This window comes from Patella vulgata, chromosome 1 (assembly GCF_932274485.2).
Source record: "Patella vulgata chromosome 1, xgPatVulg1.2, whole genome shotgun sequence".
NCBI classification, from domain to species: Eukaryota; Metazoa; Mollusca; class Gastropoda; family Patellidae; genus Patella; species Patella vulgata.
Genome location: NC_065879.2, coordinates 4,543,259 through 4,567,866, shown reverse-complemented (window position 1 = coordinate 4,567,866; position 24,608 = coordinate 4,543,259). Strand labels below are relative to the sequence as shown.

At 35.1% G+C, this 24,608-nt stretch overlaps 1 protein-coding gene and 1 long non-coding RNA gene across 10 annotated transcripts in view; one reads left to right on the top strand and one right to left on the bottom strand.

Moving 5' to 3' along the window:
* LOC126808494 (muscleblind-like protein 3) overlaps positions 1-24,608 on the top strand; it is a 222,094-nt gene that overhangs the window by 114,491 nt on the left and 82,995 nt on the right. For 4 of the 9 annotated variants that reach the window (XM_050533252.2, XM_050533250.2, XM_050533254.2 and 1 more), the window contains exon 1: positions 13,935-14,107. The exons of 1 other annotated variant lie outside the window; for it this stretch is intronic. The gene's annotated coding sequence lies outside the window, so the exon portion shown is untranslated. Of the gene's footprint in view, positions 1-13,933; positions 14,108-14,130; positions 14,148-14,353; positions 14,375-24,608 lie in introns of those variants that run through there. 4 more of the 9 variants (XM_050533253.2, XM_050533251.2, XM_050533248.2 and 1 more) reach the window with 4 other exon arrangements.
* LOC126808508 (uncharacterized) lies at positions 9,906-13,860 on the bottom strand. Its single transcript, XR_007674655.1, has 2 exons — positions 13,825-13,860; positions 9,906-10,371 (listed from the first exon to the last, which is right to left on the bottom strand). It is a non-coding gene; the product is annotated as an uncharacterized LOC126808508 (long non-coding RNA).

Genomic DNA, 24,608 nt, shown 5'->3' with positions numbered 1-24,608 from the left:
AATTCATGAAAACTTTTCACAATAAAGATTGTTTTTTTTTTAAGTACATGTAGGCTAGATCAGAAGAGAGCTCAGAAGTTTCAAATGACTTGGCCACCAATCAAGTTGAACAATTGAAAGCTGAAAGGGTTCTAAACATTTTTAAGTTGTTTACCGTAAACAAAGGTTTGAGTACCTATTACTGAGATGACAATTTTCATTCATTGTGGAAAATGGCAGATAATTTGGAGTAATAATAGGCTACAGTTTCACTCCATTCTTCTCTGATTGTTTCCCATGTATCCTGTAAGTCAATGGTAACTGCTCCTAACTCGCCTTATAATGTATAGCCAGCATGATTGAAAGGTTGTTTTCTTTATAAAGTTTGTGTGTTTAAAGTCAGCTAACAAACGCTTCAACTCCTCAATTATAGGCCGAAACTACCGTAAGTATTATTTGATTGAGTTGAGAGAAGTTTGGATAAGAAGTACCTTATTTACTTTACCGAATCCCTGTTTGTCCAATTTAAATATGGCGTACTGCAGGACTTGCACACACCACCTGCCTTCGAGGATTTTTAGGTCATTTGAAATGTCAAATTATGTTAAAGACCTATTAGACACAGCCATGGTAAAAACAAAAAAAAAAGTACTGAAAATTTTTGTAATTACATGTAGTTGTCAAGTGTAATCAAGTTCATTTGGTTGTTGATCACATGCACACTATTACACGGTTAATAAATTTAAACAATGTTAATGGATTTGTACTTGTATTCACGTCTTTTGTCACCTGAAGAATTAAAAACGTCAAGCAGACCCCCCTTTGCTTGGGCTGTTACTATATTTTTTTTAAAGGAATACTTCAAAACCTTATATAGTAAGTGCAAAACAAAATCTATAAGAGAAACTTGTGGACAAGAAATGGAGTTTAACGTCCACTTGACACAAACTAGGTCATTTAGGGACTAACATGTGGTTCAATTTTATTTTGATAATTTGCTTGTGTGTAGGGGTCTTTAGCAGTGGGAGGACCCAGAGAAAACCCACGAGGTTGGACAGGTGACCCTACTCCTTGTCACCTACAACTGGGGAATCGAAACCATGCCAGTTGACTCAATTAAAGACCTTATAATACAAAAGCAAGTGCTAACTATTCGCCCCCCCCCCTCCTGGACAAGATAAACTACACAGACATGGAAAGAAATAAACAACAAATATCAAATCAAGTGATTTTTAGCTGATAGATGTAAACCATTTCTTGTAGCCAGATCCTTGTTCAGTGGAATGTTCGGCCTGGTTTCCCCTTGTAGAGGGCTTGACAAGGACAGCTGTCTAGTGTCTAGTCAATCGGATGATATGAAAAACCTAGATCCCATGTATACATTGCCGTGCACATAAAATATCCCTTGGCAGATGGAATTCGATATCAGATATTAAAATTTCGTGAAACAGGCCCCTCCGCTTTCCTCCCACTGCTAAAGACCTATCCGCAAGTGAATTATTGAAATAAAAAATCGAATCATGTGTTAGTCCTGAAATGACCTGGTGTGTGTCAAGTAGATGTTTAACCCAAATTCTCTCTCTCTCTCGACATGTGACATGGAATTTTGTCCGGCCCATGGCTGCTAAGGGCTCTTTTTAAATGCACACCAATATGTACAGAAATGCTCTTTAGCACACTTTCATTATTCACCCATAGAATACAACCCAATATCCGAAATGCTCCCATACTAAGAGATTTCGATCAAGTGTGTATTGTCAGTGATGCAGGATGGAGGGCCTGACAAGGACAGCTGTCTAGCCGTGCTAATGGGACGAAAAACCGAGGTCCCGTGTACACATTGGCGTGCACGTAAAAGATCCCTTGACAGTTGGAATTCAATATAAGAGTAGGCCGTAGTGCCGCTGTCTGGGCAAAATTTCCCTCATAGCACACTGTATGGCCTATGCCAGTCTTCATTAGCCGAGTTCGGAGCAGAACAGTAGGACTTTAAACCCCATTTCATTTCATTTCATTTTGTCTGAGGAACAGTCTATGCAAAAATTAAATGTTTCATAACTTTTGTATTCATGTTGATAATAAAAAAAGAAATCAGATATATCTATTCATGATAATGTTATCCTGTTTTTAGTTCATTTCTTCTTATTCTTTCTTCGTTAAAAAATCGGTTGATATTCTCGTCAAGTATCACATTTAATTGAGGAATTATTAAGGACATACCTGGTGCCATTTAACATAATGGGAACAAAAATAATTTGAAATTCGTCATTACTAGTTATTTCTGAAGAAATTTAAAACTGGTTAATTTACTTGTGTCATAATAGAGACACCTTAGTCAACATTAAATTCCAATTATCTTATCAAAGATATAATTTGTGATTTTAATAGTCACATAAAATGAAGGAACTTATTAAAGAATCCAACCATAGGATCCACGCCAGTTTCCTTTTAAACCCACATTTGTGTGCTCATTATGTTATAAGAGCGAGTGGCAGATATTAAATGAAGATGAAAAACTGTCTCTTATTACATGATACTAAAAATATTGACACAGCATTGATGGAATTATGACTTACACATTATAAACTCAGGGAGAAATCAGTAAATAAATGCATTGATTAAGGGGAAAGGTAAATGATCCCTGTCGGTTTATATAAAAATAATAAATTATCCCTAATCTAAACACAGTGGGGTCACTTGAAACTCAGTAAATGTAGATAATTCTGAAAGTCTCTACACCAGTTATCTTTATTTTATGGGATAAGGCTTGACTTTTGTGATAGCCTTTTAGCATTGGTAGAAATTTAAGACTTGCTTAGTTTACTACCCAGTTTTCGATGTGATCATTCATGAAGTCATTAAGTGCCGGCATGCTATAACTTTGATTATGTTAGATATCAGGGTGGTTGGATGGCTGCATGGTTATCACGTACATGCTGTATCATAAGGTCTGTCATTGAGTAGTAGTAGTAGTGCACTTTTAACACGCTAAACTCCATACACTAAGTATATGCTCATAGCGCTACAAAAATTCTGATGACATGTTGGTTTATGTGCTATAACAGTTTTATGTCTCATCATAGTATTCTTTAAACAGGTGTGTTTTTAATAAACTCTTCAATTGCAATAGTGTCGGTACATCTTTAACTTCTGATGGTAGTTTATTCCAAAATGTTGCTATACTGGCGTGGTTTCGATTCCCCGGTTGAAGTGACAAGTAGTAGGGTTGCCTGTCCAACCTCAAGTAGTTCCGCTGGATTTTCCAGGCCGGTTTAGCCTGTTGGCCTAGCAAGGAAAAGCAACTAGTTGTGCAGATGGTACGAAAAACAGATGGTACCTGTTGGCGAACATGTATAAGAACCTTTAACAGTTGGAATTTTTATGAAGTCAGGGGAATGGTGACCCATGATTTTGCACAAGGAAAAGGAACCCGTCCAGGCCCCAAAAAACAATATTTATATGTGTCCTTGCAGGGGAGTGTGGGGGTGCGTCCCTCCCAGTGCCACCGAGTAATATTCGGCTGTGTAGAACATGCTAGAGTCGATTTGTAGCATATCTGACCCACAGTATATGTTTGATGCTGGTTGAGCATTTTGATTATAATGTTGAAATCCGCATTGAAACCATGTGATTTTTTTCCATTTGCGAGGGGGCGCAAAAACTTAAGGGGGTGCAAAATCTCAAAACCGTGATGCAAAGCTCATCATTGTGTCCCTCTCACTTAGCCCTTGGATGACGTGTAGGACCTAGCACCATTTGTTGCCTAGTTAGGGCCAATCCTAACCATAATCTAAGTCAACAATCATGTGCCCTAACCCTATTTACATCTTGTGACCTATGACTAAATCTGTAATGGTTCTTAGCTTTTAGCCTCTACCCAGAAAAACTAGAAAAAGTCAAAATTGTCCATAGATTTTTAGCTGATTTGTTAACCAGGGTTAACAGAAGGCCAAAGTATATTGCCCAATATTCCAAGATAAGGAATTGGCCCCAATTTATTTTTTGCCATTTTCAAGAAAAAATTGCTAATTATTTTTTCTTTTTCTAATAGATAAAATTATATTTAATCAAATTTAGAGAGAGAGAGAGAGAGAAATGGGGTTTTACGTCCACTCGACACAAACTAGGTCTTTTTGGGACTAACATGTGGTTTAATTTTATTTCAATAATTCGCTTGTGCGTAGGGGTCTTTAGCAGTGGGAGGAAACCAGAGGACCCGAAGAAAACCCAAGAGGTTGGACAGGCAACCCTACTCCTTGTCACGTACAACCGGGGATTCGAAACCACACCAGTTGACTCAATGACAGGCTTTATGATACAGCATGCACGTGCTAACCATTCGGCCATCCAACCCCCCTAATAAAATTTAAAATTAAATTTAATCAAATTTCAAATTATATTTAATCAGATTTCAAATTATATTTAATCAAATTTCAAATTATTTTTAATCAAATTTAAAATTATATTTAATCAAATTTAAAATTATATTTGATCAAATTTAAAATTATATTTAATCAAATTTAAAATTATATTAGATAAAAATAAGAACATTTGATTCTACCTCAAAGAGTTTGTTGTACTGTCCACGTACAAGATATTATAATAGACAAATATCTCCCATTTCTTAAATAAACTTTGCTCATATGACCCCTTACGCAACCTTCTACTACAACTGGTCAAATCTTCATGTAGTGTAGGCCATCGAAAGTATAAAAAAACGAAACAAAATATAGATCTGTATTTTAATCAGATTGAAATGCAACCAAAATACCCCAAACATGTCACAAACGATACTTTTACCCAATATGCAGAGTGATTTCAAACACATTCAGTGAACAAACATGAAATATGCTTTTAACAAAGATCTTGCCTAGCTATTAAACAATTTCCTGTAATACCTTTCACAGCTAAGTCACTTGCTTATGAAAACATGGTTTAAATTTCTGAGTGGATCGTAAAATGAAATTTATAGTATTTGTTCAGCTATTGATTTTCAGTAATATTAATGAAATAGTTTTATAAGCTACATTAATAACAATCTGATTAAAATGTAGATCTATATTTTGTTTCGTTTGTTTTATACTTTCGATGGCCTATTTTGTTTCGTTTGTTTTATACTTTCGATGGCCTATACACTACATGAAGATCTGACCGGTAGTAGTGGAAGGTCTTGTTAGCTGTCATACGAGCGACATTTGGCCCTATGATGTCAGACATTTGATTAACCAATCAGCGATGATGTTTCTAGTGGGTTACCCACATTTCCGTGAACCTCGCGCCAAAATCTTGCCGTAACAGACCGTTTCATTGGCTAATCCCTCACATCATCCAGAATGCGGGTTTTATAACAACTCTTCCAGATCCTAGTGTAGTAAAGATAAGTAAAAAAAACGAAATGAAATAGGATCTGTGTTTTAATTAGATTTCACTAATAATAAACATTAAAATTGTGCCAATCAGAAGGGTTTGTGGAATGTAAAACAAAACAATATATTAGTTTGTGTTTAATTGCAGGGCAACAAATGTTTAATCATTTTCTAACTCAGCTTTCGGGGGTAGGTCCCTTTGTAATGAAACCTTGTTAACACTATAATAGAAGCTATAATTACTATCCAACTTTCTAAAGATGCGTAAAGATCTGTACGTGACAAGGAGTAGGAGCTCCCGTCCAACCTTGTGGGTTTTCTCTGGGTTCTCCAGTTTCATCACACTGCTAAAGACTCATACTCGCAAGTGAATTCTTGTAGTATAATGGGTCCTTTGTCAGACGTGGAAAGCGGGCAAACCAACTAAAACCAGTCACCACATTAATGACAGCTTCACGTTGGGATTGAATATATTCCGGCATCATAAATATCATCATCATATGCTACATAATTACAAACATTTTAATAAAGTCATTCTATCTAACCTGCTCCCATGCAGACTCAGCGATGGAAATTCCTACATCTTCTCCCTACGAGAACTACATGGCTGCCCAAATCCAGTTCCTTGTATATCCTAGATTTCCGCTACTAATTATTCAATTGGCCAAATATTACGTAATTAATTATAATGATTGGTCACTCATGCCAAATATGAAATGGTAACTTTCCTATCAAATGTTTTTAGACACAGAATCTATCCTTGAATTTAGACCCCCTTTCCTGTTATTCTCGCAATATTTCATAAACAATTTAATTTGTGTTTTAAATAAACCCATACCATAACTAATATACTTACATTGGAGAATAGAAATAAAACATATGTATTTATCAAATTATAACTCATGTCCCCTCATGCACTTATATTCGTCTAATACAATTTCACATAAATTATCAAATAGTACTACATTATTGATATAAAACTGAACCACTTGTTAATCCGGAAATGACTTAGTTTGTGTTGAGTGGAGTTAAACCCCATTTCTCTCTCTCTCTTCTCTCTCTCTGTCTCTCTCTCTCTCTCTCTCTAAATAAAAGGCATTGAATGAATTTGTGTTAAGTGGACGTTAAACCCCATTTCTCTCTCTCTCTATTTTAAAGATTTGTATAGGTTTTCAGACTATATGAGGAAGAATCCTATTGATTTTAGGTGATATCTTATGTTAGCTGTCAGAATTATGCCGCTGTTTAACAATATTAGGTTGGCAACATAGAAAGAAGAAGCCTTTTATGTTTGAAAGGATGAAGCCTTGCAATTTTCTCTGATGTTGATAAGTGCACCTATAAAACAAAGTTATAACTGTTAAGGCTGCAATTATCAAGTCTTGAAACTTTGTATAGGTCAACATGGGGTTGGGATGGGCTAGTGGTCTAGAGTGTCGCGCTTCGATCTCTAGCTGGCCGGTCACCTCTGGCTTGCGGTTGTTGTTTCGATCCCTGGTGGGAGCGTATATGTGGCTTGAAACATGGTGGGTTTACTCTGGGGACTCTACTTTCCTCCCACAGGAAAGACCCCTGTGCGTGCGCTGAGATAATAAACAATTAAAAAATAGGACAACTTGTCTGCGATATCACGGGGGGTTGGATGGCTGAATGGTTAGCATGTGCGCGCTGTATCACAAAATCTGTCATTGAGTCAATTGCCGTGGTTTCGATTCCTCGGTTGTATGTGACAAGGAGTAGGGTCGCCTGTCCAACCTCATGGGTTTTCTCCGGGTCCTCCGGTTTCCTCCCACTGCTAAAGACCCCTACGCGCATGCAAATTATTGAAATATAATTGAACCATATGTTAGTCCCAAAATGACCTAGTTTGTGAGTGGATGTTAAACCCCATCTCTCTCTCTCTGCGATATCACCCTCGGTGGAAGCAGACGTTAAACACCAAGAACAACCAATGTCCTACTTTTTTGGGGGGGTTGGGTGGCTGAATGGTTAGCACGTGCGCGCTGTACCATAAAGTCTGTCATTGAGTCAACTGGCGTGGTTTCGAATCACCGGTTGTACGTGGCAAGAAGTAGGGTCGCCTGTCCAACCTCGTGGGTTTTCTCCGGGTCCCCCGGTTTCCTCCCACTGCTAAAGACCCCTACGTGCAAGCGAATTATTGAAATAAAATTAAACCATGTGTTAGTCCCGAAATGACCTAGTTTGTGTTGAGTGGACGTTAAACCCCATTTCTCTCTCTCTCTCTCTCCCTCTCCCTACTTTTTTGCACTTACTAGGCTAATGAAAACATAGGAAGAAGAATCCTTTTGATTTTCAACGATTCAACATTAGATATTAGGTCAGGGCTCTGTTTCATGAAATTTTAGCTAAAGATAAAATCCAAATTTTAGTAGATACTTCAATTTTGATTGGCTAAGCACTAAAATCAATCTAATATTATCCAATCAAATTACTAAAATTTGGATTTTATCTTAGTTAAAATTTTGTGAAACAGGACCCAGGGCTCTGTGTTAAATTTATAGATGTTTTTAAATATTACAAGGGCTGGCTGAAAAGTTCTAAGCCTATCTGTGAAAGACCTATACAAAGTCAATGGTTTCCATATATTTTTCTATATAGTCACCCTTTAAGGTGTACACACTTTTGCCAACGATGACGGTCAGGAAAAAATTTTCTTCTGCCAACCTAAAAAAGTCGCTGACAGCTGACATGACGTCATCATTACTAGGAAAATGACAACCAGCTAGTTCTTATTTCATTTGGCGAAAGAGGTCTTATCCATGGCTGCAAATCTGGCCAAAAAATTATCAGGATCTGCTTCAAAATGGTGCAAATTGTCATGGGACATCAGGAATCTGATACGTTTCTGATCTGCATTCCTAACTCATTGGCGATAATGTGCTGAACCCTCTCATGAGAGATACCCACAACACTGGCAATATGTTGAGTGGTCAGTCATCATCAGCCATCACCATGTCATGCACAGGGGTAATGTTTTCTTGAATGGTTGCTGTTGATGGCCTTCCAGGACGCGGGTCATTGTCAAGGCTCTCTCTGCCACGCTTAAATTCTACAAAACAAATCTTTACTATGGAAAGGAAGGGGCATCGTCCCCAGAAGTGGAGACCTGTTGGGGTTAGTCCTTTCAGTTGCAGGTACGTGATGACTGCCCTATAGCCAGATTTGTCCATTTCTTGTGATTTCAATGGATAGGTTTATAAGATGGTCTAGTAAAAAGACAATAATAACACTACAGGTGCAGTTCTTATGTCTAGCATTCGTTCAATGATTGTACTTCTTGGTGGCAAAAGTGTTTTTCAACCCAATTGATCTATAGATCCTTTTCAGCAGACTTAAACCCCGTTTACATTACAAATTTTAAGTGTGCCAGTCATGGTACCAGGCACAGCACGGTTAATTGTTTTGTAGTGTAACTGGGTCAAAGAGAAACATGCCGTACTGAGTACCGTGCCAATTTGCCCCACTGAAGTGAGGCGTTCTTGGCACAGTGCCAGACACGGTGCGGTTAAATTTTCGTAGTGTAAACGTTATCTGGTCTGAGAACGGTTCTCAGTACGGATTACTGTGCATGCGTCAAATGAACCTTGACCATTTTCCCGCCCCGCGCGAACTTTGACAGTTCTGTCATAAGTTCTGTCAAAATGGCTCACCAAACTAAATCAACTGCCATAATTATTTTCATCTGGGTAATTTGCATTGGGACTGAAATTAACTTTTCTATGAAGAGTTCCACATTTGGCGTGCCTGGCACGGTTCCAAGACCGGTTATTTATCGCGGCCCGGTACCGTGCCAAGAACTGCACGCTTATCGCGATCAATTGTTAAACAGGGCTTTAGAACTTTTTATCCAGCCCTCGTATCTTATAGTAAAATCGATAATATTGAGATAGTGCTTTTGGCCTAAACATTTTTATGGCGGTAAATAACAAAATTTGAAAATGGTCATCAAATAAATGATTCCTCAATGAAATACACATCCTTTCTGATTAATATTGTGATCACCTGCTAATGATCCAATAAAGAAGTCATGTTTATGTGTTGATAAAGAGATTATGATCGTTTAATTCTTCCACGAAGCATAAATTTGTAATAATCATGTTGCCATGTGATGTTACTATGTAGAAAGGTTTTACTTGCGTTTGTAGCTAGAGACAACTGCTGGTTTATTTTCTTGTTTTCATGTAATGATAATACAAAGAAATATCGGAACAAATTTATTGAACTAACAGGAAGAATTCAGATGAGTAAACAATGGCAGATAAATCCATGAAAATGATCCATTGCTTTTGTTTTATTAAGGTTATTCTTTAAAGATATCTTGTAAAAGGTATTTAAGTTTGATCGCACTTCAGCATTTGAAAGTCGAAAAGTTTTATTTGGTGAACAAACCATACATTTCGCGTGTTTGTTACCACGCACTTTACGGTAACATATTTAGAGCTCTGATCTAGCTAGAAATGTTAAAAAATCAGAAATTTTCAAATGGGGGCGGACGATAACCAGATCGGTACTTTTATCAAAGAATTGGAGAACAATCAGTCAAATTTATGCAGATTTATAAAAAAGTTTCAAGGCATCTACAAGGTTTTCAAGGCAGGGACAAAAAAAACCCCAACAAATCAAATATGCTAATATTACAAAAAGGATCATCCTTATTATGATAAGATTAAAGGGTTTATGGCAACTACATGTGGTTAGTGTCATTTCTACAGAGAATAATGGAAGTAGACAGCCTTTATCCCAATTTTCTTTTCTTTTATACTTTTGATGGCCTCTGCTACATGAAGATCTGACTGGTCGTAGTGTAAGGTCGCATCAAAGGTCATACAAGCGGCTTTTGACCCTATGATGTCAGACATCTGATTAACCAATCAGCATTGATCATTCTGGTGGGTTACCCACAGTTCCGTGCACCTCACACCAAAAACTCTCCGTAACAGGCTATTTCATTGGCTAATCCCTCACATCATCCAGAATGCAGGTTATATAACAACTCTTCCAGATCCTAGTGTAGTAAAGACAAGTAAAACAAAGTTTTGAACTATAAAAAAGGAAACGAAATAGAATCTGTATTTTAATCAGATTGTTATGTAGATGAATGAAGTCTGTTTGTACCTACAGAAAAGTGCATTGAAATTAATGTGATTGATGACAGATCAAATTTAACACATTAAATTCTTGTTTTACGGCCCAGTGTTCAAAGCAAAAGCTTATAAATATCTATTACATTTGACATGAAATTAGTTGACACTGGGGCAGTATGTTTACAAAATGATACCTTGATTGTTTTGTTTGAGGGGTCATGGTGGCTAAGTGGGTAAGGCGCTGGCTCGCTAGCCTGAAGGTAGGGTGTACGATCCCTGCATTGGCCGAGAAAGTTCATCCAGATTTTCCGGAGTGGTTCCCCCTTGTCAGTGATGCAGCACAGAGGGCCTGACAAGGAAAGCTGTCTAGTCGTTTGGAAGGGACAAAAAAACGAGGTGTAAACGGGACTCCGAATGGTCAGATTTACTAAGATTGCAGTGAATATATTAATCATCTGCACGACTAGTTTTTAAGAGAGAGAGAAAAGGGGTTTAACATCGACTCGATATAAACTAGGTCATTTCAGGACTAACATATGGTTCAATTTTATTTCAATAGTTTGCCTGCACGTTGGGGTCTTTAGCAGTTGGAAGAAACCGGAGGACCTGGAGAAAACCCACGAGGTTAGACAGGCGACCCTACTCCTATTATACCTATCAATGAAGTTGCTTATATCTGGAGATGGGCTTCTTGTAGGGACAAATTTAGACCATTTAGCAGTGGAAGGAAACCGGAGTACCCGGAAAAAACCCACATGGTTTGACGGACGACCTTACTCCTTGTCACGTAAAACCAGGGAAATCAAAAGCACACCAGTTGACTCAATGACAGACCTTATAATACAACACGCACGCATTAACCATTCATCCATCCAGCCTCCCGGTGGATCAGTGAGTAAGTGGATGTTAAAACCCCATTTCTCTCTCTCTCTCTCTCTCTCTCTCTCTCTCTGTCACTGATCCACCCTGGAGGCTACCATTGACCCAATGCGCGCTAATGCTAGATTCCCTCTGTCGTGCGATGCTGAGTCGTCAAAATCGGGTGCAAGCAGATACGTCCTGATCAACACGATTACTACGACTGGCCACAATATATCATAAGACCCAACAGGATCAACACAATTACACCACGATTAAAACCACGATTTCGATCACCACGATTTCGATTGTATCGTAGCACAAATCGTGGTAGTGGGAACCAAGCATAAAGATAGAAATATATTATCAATTTAACTCCTATTATCATGAGCCTAATATTTAACTAGAAAAAGCTAATTATCCCCACTTTGATAAATCTGCGTATAATATCACGTACATTAAACTTCAAGTTTTTTCCATGCTTATATCTATTATAAAAGTTTATTGTTTTTAGAAATATCTATTATAAAAGTTTGTTTTTAGAAATATTATACACAACTGTATCGGATTGATATTAATGATGTGTAAAGGTCTTTGGTTAGGTATAGTTTCATATTCCTGATAATTGTGTATACATTGTAAAAATTTGTTATTAAGAAATCGAACACTATTTATCAGAAGAGACATTAAAAATATGTGATCATTCGGGGTTTTTTTTTCTCCATTTTCATGCATCCATGACATTTTTCACTTAGTGGGCAGATTAGGCAGTCTGTCAAGTGCAGATCTATATTTTTATCTGCCCACGTTCCAGGTGGACAATTGAAGTTATAACTTCTGTCCGCTGTTAATGCAATTTAGTACATAGGTTGTGATAGAATTTAATAAATTTTGTACACACTTTGTAGAGTTATCGGTGGGGTTGGATGGCTGAATGTTTAGCATGTGCGCGCTGTATCATAAAGACTGTCATTGAGTCAACTGGCGTAGTTGTTCATGACAAGGAGTAAGGTCGCCGGTCCAACCTGGTTTGTTTTATTATTGAAATAAAAAATTAAACCATATGTTAGTCCCGAAATGACCTACTTTGTGTTTGAGTGGACTTAAACCCCAATTCTCTCTCTCTCTCTCTCTCTCTCTCTCTCTCTCTCTCTCTCTGTAGAGTTATCTTTCTGGTCAAATGTTGACTTATAAAGCTTGTTACAAGATATGAAAAAAGTTGGGATGTTTTCAAATTTGGTGGTATTATTGTTGATTTAGGTATATACTTAGAAACCTATAAAAACTTATTTTAATAGCAAATTTTAAAGAATTCTTATGACTGAGATCCCAGACAGATTGTTGGGAATAAGGAAGAATTGGAACATTTTGCAGAGTTGTCTTTCCAATCACGTTTTTACTTTTAAAAAATGCCTTCCCATGTACAAACTGTGTGATTTGATGATATTTTTGGATGATATTTGTCGTTACTAACTGTCCATTTACCATACATATTCAAGCCCAAGTAAATTCGTGGATTATTTTGTGCCAACTTCTTTTTTCGCTGTTTGATTGAAGAATCTTTTGTTCATTTACATCCCTCAATGTTCCCAAAACCGTTTAACTATTCGATCAAGAAATAACTGCCCCATTAGTAAAGCTGGCAGGTAATAAGCTGTCAGGCTGACAGTTAGTGATGCCTAAACATTTTTGCCCAGTGCTTGCCCCATGAGTGTTTTTCGGGTAATCCAGTATTTTTCTAGTAAGATTGGGCATCTATACTTTCTATATATACCAAATTTGCCATACTTTTATTGGAAATAATCACCTGATAAATACTTTCATGAAAATGTATCTTTAAAGGTTGGGGCAATGTTGATTTTTTTTTCAGAACTTACTGTGCCAAATTTTGCAAAATGGATGACTTTGCTGCGGTTGGTGTGGGGGGGGGGGGCATATTGGCATTTAGGAGGATTCCGACAAGCCCCTGTCTCTGTCTTATATTACCTTTCCAGAGAAAATTTGAAATTGATTGTCCCCCAAAAATTGGGTGAAATTTTATATTTGGGGGAATAAAATTGAATGCAACTACTGAACTAGCTAAATAATGAAAATGATGAGGAAATATTTGTACAGGTAATATTATCGTTAGTTGAGAGCTGCAGGAAAATGGAGCGTGAAAATAGAAAGTTAAATCATTTATATTAACTTTTTTTTTTTATCATATTCATATTTTCATCACTAATGTGGATGTTTAGGTAGATTGATGCACATTAAACCCATTTTCTTTTTGTTAAATTTTTAAAAAACATTTAAACGAAACCAAGAGCATTTTAAAATTGCAAGAACAGTTCTTTTCGACAGTTGTTTAGAGAATAAATTCCTGCTGAGGTGAAAACTTAGGAATGAAAGCTAATAGTTTTAGCAGAAGACACCATCATACATTATGGCGCATAAAAAGCTACAATTGTGAGCCTCAAGTGTTGCCAAAATGTTAAAAAAAAATGCCAAATTGTATAAGGATTAATCATTTATACCAGGTTTGTCTTCTACTTCATTCTGTATTGTGCAAGGAGATGGAGGAAAGAGAGATTCCCCTCTCAACCAATGAGAAAGCTGTATTTATTTATAGGTTATGACGTGGTGTCTGGTGTAACAGGGAGTACATGGTTATGTCTGGTATAGTCAGACAGCTAGCTAGCTGAGCTTTCCTTGCTTTGTGCTTTATTTTCTGTCACATCGCTTCTCTTCGACACACAAGTGGTACGCTTTTCACATGGCAACATCATGTCTTCTCAATGTGGATAGTGATATGGATATGTAAGTAGGCATTTATCTATCTCTCCTAATATGATGTTTGGTGAGTATGTTACTGTGACCCACTTTGTCCTTTTCTCACCTATGTGGATGTATGACAGTTATAGAATTGAGGTCGTTTAAGGCCATGGTATTTAAGAGATCGCACATGGTTTAAGAGACCATCAGTATGGGTAGGATTTAAATGGAGTTTAGGTCAACTTGCTCTCTGTGCCTCCAGGGATTCTACTATCAGATTATGATGTAACATCTTTGTGCAGAAATCTTAAGGTAGTTCTTTACACTATTTAAGACATTTAGTGATGATCTTTAAGATGTCTTGACAATGTGAAGTGACATTGTTTTTCTCGATAAGGACAATAGTACGTACTGTTTATTATTTAGACATTCACGTAAACGGTAAAATATGTCCATATTGTCTTCAAATCATCGCTCTGTTTAAAGATGGTGTCGGTCTTGAGAAAGACCATCATAGCTAATGACTTAAGACGAAAGGCTCGGAGAAGTGTCATTAATATACGTTGATCACCTTATAAGCTACAACTGTGTGCTGTCCAAGCTATCTAGAAATTAGATTTGTGTAGGTTGTGACAAATGATCATCTTTTTTCTAATATAGAATTATTATTTTTTTTTTACTAATGTTACTCGCATTGTGTTAAATCTCATGGGGGTGGAGTATGGAAAATCTTTTAATATTTTGTGATGGAAATTTTTGACAAAATTTATTATAAAGAATTTAACTATTTTTTAAACGGAATATTTTGAACTAAATTTGTATAATTTTGGCTTAACTATAAATATTTATTAATGATGTACGGCACACGCATGAATATTTTACTAATAAGTCTCAAGAAGAAGATTTAAGATTTAAATTTTAACTTTTTTTACAACCAAAATTAAGAAAGATCTAAATATTATATTTAAATATTAACCTTGTAATATAGGATCCATTGTTTAAGAAATCCTACTTTTTTTCTTAGTAATTATTGCAATTTGTATTAAATTGAATTTATTCAAATGAAAAATGTATTTAATATTACATAGATAAATTTCAATATTTTTTTTTTTATCAAGCGGAAAATCAAATGTTGGTACCTGATTCAACATGTTTAAACTTTCACATAAATTATCATATTTGAATATTTTATAAAAACAATAATTCAAATCATTTTACATATTTTAGTATGAATATCAAAATTGAGAACATCTGCTCGCAACAATAAGTTTTAGTTTTCCGGCAATGAAATCAAGTAGAACATAGATAACAAAATATAATCGCGTTTGAATTTGCGTAATGATTATTTTCTATGTTACGCGTAGGTATAGATAAGCTATAAAAACGATAGACTATCATAGTTTGACATACCAGGTACCTAAGATAGAGAATTCGTTTAGGTATATAAGCGACATGTTTTATCGAATGTATGTACCGGTATATGAATAATAATATCAATATCGGTCTGTTTATAAAAATAAATTGTTGTTTATCATAATAAAATCTAGCTCTTGTATTACCAATAAAAATTTAATAGCTTATTACCTACATAAAACTCATTTTCAAAAAAAAAAAAAAAAAATGACAATGCGATAAAATTGAGTGATATCATGCGTTAAATATTAAAGTTTCTTTGTAGGCCTATTTCAGTTTATTATGTATGGTTTCGATAGATTAAAAAGAAATAGTCCTTTAGAACAAGAAGACTGTTTTCTTTTCAAAATTTCACAGTATTATGAAATGTTTGTAAAGAAACGCTTTTAAGACGCAATAATATTACATTCACAAAACAAATTATGTATCTTTAATATCATGTCCTATTTAAACTAGTTTTAGGCTTTCCTAATCATGCGTTTTAAGGATTGTCGTTTTTTTGTTTGCCCTAATCTGCGTGGAACATCATACAGGGGTTTAAATCCAATATCTGTATAGAACAGCAGTATATATACCGCTTTTCTGTCAATTTATTAGTGTATATTCTATACCGGCCGGGTTGCATTTTTCTGACAGCAAAATTGACTGTTAAAATTGTACTTGATGGAAAAGAAGTGAAATTGGGGTGGACATCTCACTTCTCTGCACTGATCACGCTAATCAACTGATCAGTTAAACACTTAGGTCATGGTTTCGGGATTTAGTGAAATTTGACATGAAATTAGCATAAACATGGTGTCCTGTGGAAAAGTTTTAGAGAATTATATAAGATTAATTATAAATGAAATGACATTTGCAGTTTTTGAGAAAAAATTCAGTGTTCAAGGCTTAATCCACAATCAAATGGATAATTTAACTTGGAATTAAGAAAATAAAATCAAAATATTACTAATAGATTATCTCCCGGATAATCTCAATCGGATTAAAAAGATGCTCATAAAAAAATTACAGTGAAAATTATGTATGATGTTTCCACCATATCCTGTGTAACATCTTCAGTGGACGCCGAATATTGACAAATTACGTATGGTGTTCCGACCATATACTATATAACATCTTCAATGGACGTCAAATATAGACAAATTTTCAATTCATTGTAACTTTGTTAAACACATTTTTACACTAATATTCCTTTCAGAGATTGAACTTTTACAATATTATGTCTTTCAAAAGATTAAAACCTGCTGAAATGACAACAATCGGTGACTTTAAGATAAGCTATCTTTTAAAAACAAAGGGTATCAGAATTGTAATAATGTATTGTTATTTCTACATATAAAAACAAAGGGTAACGTTTGAGGAATTTAGATTCTATTTATCAGAATTGTAATATGTATTGTTATTTCTATATACCTATATATACGATCGGCCTAAGGTTATATATTTGATATTAATGTTCTCCATTTCTCCTCCTGCTAAATCTGATCAACTCATAAGGATTAAATTTAGAAATACAATGTATTAACGTATGTTCTATAATTACTACTTTACGATCAATATGAGGGGATATTTTACTGAATAAATGTTATTTATTAAATATTTATACTCTACAAAGATAATGATACGCCTACTGTAACTCGCCACTGGGCTGAAAATCAGCATATGTCTGAGGTATCAATGTCTTTGACAAATCAGACAAGTAAATCACCTGACAAAAATTATCTAATTTAGAGATTTCATGTCTGGTATAGTATTAAAAATATAATGTTTTTGTCAGATTGAATTTAACCCGCAGAAAATAAAAAGGGTATTTTGAACATTTTTTTAGATTAATGGGTATTACCATAACAATGGTGGGCCGGGATTTATTTTTGGCTTATAGATTTAAAACATTTGGACATAAATATTTTTTAAAATGGATAATGTTTTACAGATTGCAAACCTTTCTACACCACACAATAGTGTTTTCCATTCCAAGCTGTTTATTTATATGGGTTACTGTCTTAATGTAGGGTGGGGGGGGCATGGTGGCTAAGTGGGTGAGACACTGGCTCGCTAGCCTCGAGGTCGGTTGTTCGATCCCTGCATTGGCCGAGAAAGTTCATCCTGATTTTCCTGACAAGGACAGATGTCTAGTTGTTCGGATGGGACGAAAACCGAGGTCCAGTGTACACATTGGTATGCACATAAAAGACCCCTTGACAGTTGGAATTCGATATAAGAGTAGGCTGTAGTGCCGCTGTCTGGGCAAAATTTCCCTCATAGCACACTGTATGGTGTATGTCCGTCTTAATTAGCACACTGTATGGTATATGTCCGTCTTCATTAGCCCAATTCAGAGCAGAACAGTAGGACGTTAAACCCCATTTCATTTGTCTTAATGTAGAATATGGAAATGGAAACTCCAAATTCGCAAACTTAAAAACCTATATCTCATATATATATATATGCTAGGTAGAAGCTCACTGTAACCTGGGTATCATTTAATCTTGTGTATCTAGCACTAATTTCTTTCAAATTCACTCAATATTCAATCTTTGTTTAAAAATTCGTAAAAACTGTTTAAAATCACCATAAAATGTGTAATTTGTACTTGTGTCAAGTTTAAAGCTGACCATTCAATTTTGATAACGAGTGTCCAATTTACAAGTGTTTAATTTCTCAATCACTGTTACAAAATAAGGTAGCCTTTTATCTGGAAGACAGATCAGGGGTGGATGTCTATAATTTGTCAATGATAAGAAAATGTAATGAGGCAAAAGAACGTTGTTATGAAATATCAGTTTTGCTGTGCAGTGCAATGTGTTAATGTCTGTTAGTATTAAAAGAGGTTGGATGTAGGCTAACAAGAATGCCAGGAATTTGGCCACAGTGAAAGTTATTGATGTATTCATACAGCTGGAATAGCAACATTTTATTGCGCGACAGTCTAGACTTCAATTATTAACATTCATGTGGAGGTAATAATTGTGGTCCATCAATAATCAACAGGATTTGACAAGAGCTTGTAGAAATGTTTGTTTCATAAATAAAATTATATATTATTAATATCCAGACGAAAGTCTATTAATGTGAAATAGTAGGTAGGAATATTATGTATTCTCTCTTGGCTCTCAACTATATGACCCTAACTTAAAGATACATTATGGGAGATTTTTATAGAGAGTTGGCCATTCTTGCTATAACAGTTCAAAAGTAGATAATGAAAGAAGAATATATTGAAAAATTCAGTCAAATTACTTTATTCTGAACATAGTTATCATCGTTGTAATATTTGCCTAGAAATGGTAGCGAATTGTGTGTTCACCTTCGCTGATTGACAGGCGTTAACTCCACCTACATATCTCGATTATCAAGTAAAGTTTTCAATGGCATACGGAAACGCTTTACAGTGGCCTCGCTAAGTACACTCTATCATTTAGCCTGGATCTAACAGACGTATTTTCATCAGGTTACCCCTTATCTGATTTAACCAATTAGTGAAATCCTATTTAAATCCGAGCTGTAGCCGAGCCATCCGTGGGTCTACAGAGTTGATTTTGGTCTTGTTGTTTAAATAAAGATCTAATTTATAATTTCTATAAGATCTGAAGCCTAAATTAAAACTTGCAATAATCAGATTTAGCTCTTGCATAATGCATGTTTAAATAAAAGGCCGGGGGGAGAGAGAAAGAGATTAACATTATTTCTATGCTCCATTTCTTTTGTTGTGGATTATAAAATTTAGAACATTTCATGATGGATTAATTAAATAGCTATGTTATAAATACATCTGATTTACTATTAATGAGTGCTTAGGATGTTTATTATCTGTTTCTTAAAGTTGAAAACTGGAATTAAAATGAAAAGTTCAAATGCTGACTACTTGGAAAAAGAATTCTTTAATGATGTAATTGTGATAGTGAAATCCAACCTTCGATGGATGCGGCTATGTTGGGGTTTCACTAATATCTGTTAACCTTTAAACCCTCAAAATAAATGTACAAATGGAACTTGTCAACAGAAATATCTGTTAAATTTAAATACATTTATTACTCTTGTCAAATGTTGTGAAGAGGTCAGAGAAGGGGTTCAGCAAACAAAGACTCAACTGCCTGTGCCTTAGTTTCTGCTATTATTTCTGAACAATAGGCTGGTCAAAAAATGGATCTGAAAGAAAAAAAAAATTAAATTAAAAGTGAAAATTTGGCACCTCATATTAAAAATCAAAAACTCTGAAATAGCCAGATCATGTGTCACATTACTGGAAATATTCTTTTAAAATAAAAAGGGTAGTTGCTGACATTTCTAATAGTCAAAAAAATAGATTTATCTTGTAAGTCACGCACACTTTGGTGTTAAAACGGAAGAATTCTAAACAATTCGACAAGCAGGTTCCAGAGATATATATGAAAAATGAAAAAAAAAAACCCTAGAAGATAATCAGAACAAAAAAACCTACATGAAACCGTAATTAATTGTTGTCTAGACGCCTAGTTACCTTGTACTGATAGTTGGAAATCATCATACCATTGTCGTGAGAATTATAAAAAAAACTCTATATAATATAGTCATGAATCGGATAAAAGGGTAGATGTTGATAGAGCTTATTTTAATGACTGTCTGGAACCATTCCTGGGGGGGTTGGATGGCCGAATGGTTAGCAGTTGCGGTTTTTGTATAATAAGGTCTATCATTGAGTCAACTCGCGTGGTTTTGATTCCCTGGTTGCATGTGACTAGGAGTAGGGTCTCCTGTCCAACCCCGTGGGTTTTCTTCGGGTCCTCGGGTTTCCTCCCACTGCTGAAGACCCCTACACACAAGAGAATTGAGCTTTGCGTTAGTCCCGGAATGAGCTAGTTTGTGTCGAGTGGCTGTTAAACCCCATCTCTCTCTCTCTCTCTCTCTCTCTCTCTCTGGAACCATATATATTTCCAGAGTATGAAATAAAGGGATTCTGTCAATTTTAATTTTTTAACAAATGTGTATATTTTTGGGGGGTTGACTAATATTCAAGGCATATTATAAATTTATATTTCTTTAATATCAGTTACTATATAGTTTTAATATATATTTTTAAACAAAAGCTGTTACCAACTATTTTAGAGACTTATCATGCATGTAAAATATATTAACTTGTGCTCATAATAGCAGTGAATGATATAAATTCCTCGGCTGTTGTCAAATGCACAAGATTGATTTTAAAATATCACCTGACTCTACTATATATACGTTGTCGGTATCAATGTACTTTCTCGTAATAGGGCCGTGTAAGGAAAGGTTATTGATATCAAAATGTGCGTAACTAAATCTTTTTGTCAACTACTTCCAGTAGAGATTGCTTGAAAGAAAAGACGATAAGCGCCAGAATACAGCGTTGTGTCAAACTTAATAGATATTTATAAGCTTTTGCTTTGAACACTGGGCCGTAAAACAAGAATTTAATGTGTTAAATTTGACCTGTCATCAATCACATTAATTTCAATGCACTTTTCTGGGTTTTTAAAAAAAAAAAATATAGACTTTTAGTCACCCTACATAACAATCTGATTAAAACACAGATCCTATTTTTGTTTTGTTTTTAATTATTCAAAATTTCGTTTTACTTGTCTTGACTACCCTAGGATCTGGAAGAGTTGTTATATAACCCGCGTTCTGGTTGATGTGAGTGATTAGCCAATGAAACGGTCTGTTACAGCGAGTTTTTGGCGTGGGGTGCACGTAACTGTGGATAACCCATTAGAAACATCATTAAGATTGGTTAACCAAATGTCTGATGTCATAGGGTCAAAAGCTGCTCGTATGACCTCTTACGCGACCTCGCGCTACAACAACCGGTCAGATCTTCATGTAGTGTAGGCCATCGAAAGTATAAAAAAACGAAACAAAATATAGATCTGTGTTTTAATCAGATTGCCTATAGAAGAAGAAGAAACTTTATTGCATAAAAAACCTTACAAGGCTGTATTGTCAATCTTTCAAAACAATAAAATCATGGCTAATCATTTTCATGGATATTACAGGGTTTCCGCGGTCCTTGAAAATCCTTGAATATCCTTAGATTTAAAATTTCATTTTCAAGGTCTTGAATATCCTTGAATTTCGAGGAAATAGGAAAATATCCTTGAATTTCAGTTGAGATCCTTAATTTTGTTTCAAATGTCTTCAATTCCTTTTAAATATGAGATTATAACGATAGTTGGTAATGTTTTGGTTATTTTTAAGATGAAAAATTATAACTTTAGGCTAAAAAATGTCCTTGAAAATCCTTGATTTTGACATATATTTATCCTTGAATATCCTTGAAAAAATGTTTGACGAAGCCGCGGGAAGCCTGTATTATTATGACCATGAAGATAATCAGATAATTAATGTCTTATGTTGTTAAAATTACATGAACACAATCAGTTATCATTTCAGGAAAGACTATGATACATGTGTATGTTGACCCCCTTCAGGTCAAATTACCATATTATATATGCCATTCAGATGTTGGGCGGGATAGTTGAACAACCCTAACTTGAATTGTTTCCATGGCATTTAGTAATTGAACTCCATAGAACTGTGATATGTATATACCTTACCTTAATTATCATAACCTAATTAAGGTGGGGCAAATAAACCAGTTTAAATACTCAAGTTCGCAACCTATCAGTTTATCATGGCAACCTTGGACATCTGAACGAGTCCGTTAAAAAAAAAATATGTTTGTGTTTAAACTACCTTGTATATGGCTGTGTGAACAGCATACATGATTTTGCTCTGTTCCATGTTCAATCAGCCATAATTTACTTCCCTCTAGTTTATTGAAATTATGTTATACTTTACATACTTCCTCCTTTGAACAAAAGGTAGTCCAGATTATCCAGTTGTAGATTGTCGCTTTGTTCATTGGCTTGTTTTTGGTTCTACGATTCGTGGGATGTGAATGAAAACGGTTCGTTGATGCAGTAGATTAATTATGCATGGGCATATTTGAATTCATAGAATAAAAGTTATTTTACATTTAGGTTTACAATCAGTTTCACAAATATACTGGTAGTTAGTGACTACTAGTCTGTGGTAGAAAGTCGTCATTAGCCCTGGACTTGTAGAAAAGTAGGATGTTAAAACCTATTTAATTCATTCGTTATTTTAGATATCTTGAAAAATAAATATTAGACATTGTGGGTTTGTGTCATGAATTTAAGCTTGGATATTTATGTAAGAGAGCTAATAGATTAGAAAAACCATTACTGAATTGAAAAATGTACAATATATTGGTTTCTCACACTATAAGGCGGGTAGGCAGTGTGGCTTTGAAAAGTGTTCTAGAAGAGTCTTTCAGTGTAAATCAGGTTTCTACCTAAAAGAAATTGGAGAAAATACAAAGCCAATCGATCAACCCCTCTTGTATTACAAAGTTGTCAAAAAATGTCTCTTAGCCGAATCAAATATAGTTTGATAAACAACACGATAAATGAAGAATTGGTCTGGTCTATCATTAATAAGTATTTAATTACCAAGTAATGTTACTTGGAGTGTGTGGGGGTAGGGGGGGAGTGGATGGCTGAATGGTTAGCATGTGCACGCTGTATCATAAGGTCTGCCATTTAGTCAACTGGCATGGTTTCGATTCCCCGGGTTATACATGACAAGGAGTAGGGTCGCCTGTGCAACCTCGTGGGTTTTCTCCGGGTTCTCTGGTTTCCTGCCACTGTCTTTAAACCCCATCTCTCTCTCTCTCTCTCCTTGAGTGTTTTGACTGGATCCCTCTTATGCTATATTATTTCTTGTTTTTAAAAAAAAAAAAATACAACTTTAATTTACATATATGTTTACAACCACATGGTTTTCTGTATAAAAGTCCTACATATAAGGGTTCCTACTGTACACAGACATAAGACAAAATGAATTATTAAACATATATTATGCAAGAGCTAAATCTGCCTATTGCAGTTCTTTCTTTAGGCCTGAAATGTTATACAAACTATTAATTAGACATTAATTAACTTATCCAGACTATAATCAACTCTCGATGTCAATGCTAGCTAGGGATATTTGCTGGATTAGGATCCGAATTGTTATTCAACTTCCATTCATGATTTAATCGTGAAATGGATAATCAAGACTATGTTTTTTATCGTACTGACTTTAGTAATGATGATTGAGGCTAGGTCGAAAATTCAATCGCTCAAATCCCGGTTCAGAATGGATCCATTTGACTGAAATTTTCAGAAAATTTCCTTTACATTATCTAGTTTTTAACTATTATAGTGAGAACTGTCAGCTCTTTATCTAATCTTCCGTAATGTATCTTTAGATATAAATCCATCAATGGGGAATCCGTGCGGAGGTGGTAAAAGAGCTTTATTAATTCTTAAAAAGATATTACCATTTATGGTAAATCTGATCCGTCCATTCATTCTGTTAACTTAAAAAAAAAAGATCTTATTTTGTTTTGTTTAGACTTCCTTGTATAGATAGTTTTCCCATACCTCAATTTCTAATCGTTAAAAAATTTGTTTACTTGAAACGAAAAGAATAACTCAGAAAGTTTTATGCCTCATTAAAATCTAAGATCAACTGGGAGCCTTTTTTTTGTCTGACTGATGACAACTTAAGGGTGTTTTTTCTCGCTGTTGTATATAATGTTATGGCTGACAGTACTGGGGCAGATTGACCTGTCTGTTCATTTTCAACCTACAAAAAAAAGATTTTTTCTTTCTTTATTTAAATGTTTTCTCCCATTATGTTGATTTCAAAACAATGAAATGAGATATTTTTTTTTTAGAAATCTGCAGGCCTCTATATTATCGCAGTTAAAGTTTGAAAAGGTCTACCAGGAATAATAATTGGTACAGTCTGTTCAATTAGTTTGTGTTTAGTGTGTTTAAATTATGTCTGCATAGTTTCACCTCGGGAAGGTTAGGATGACCCTGATTTTGGAAAAAAAAATACATTGGTTATCAATTCGCTTGAGTTCTTAATGAAATGTTACGCTAAAAAAACAATGATAGATGCGTAAAATAGATTGAATTTATTTTCTCGTTTGTATTAATTTATTGATGATTTGGGTCTACATTTTGTAACAGTAAGTCACATTATTTAGGAGATAGGCCTGAAAAAAAAAGCCGAGAATTGGTGCAACTTAGTCTAATCAGTGAAAAGAAGG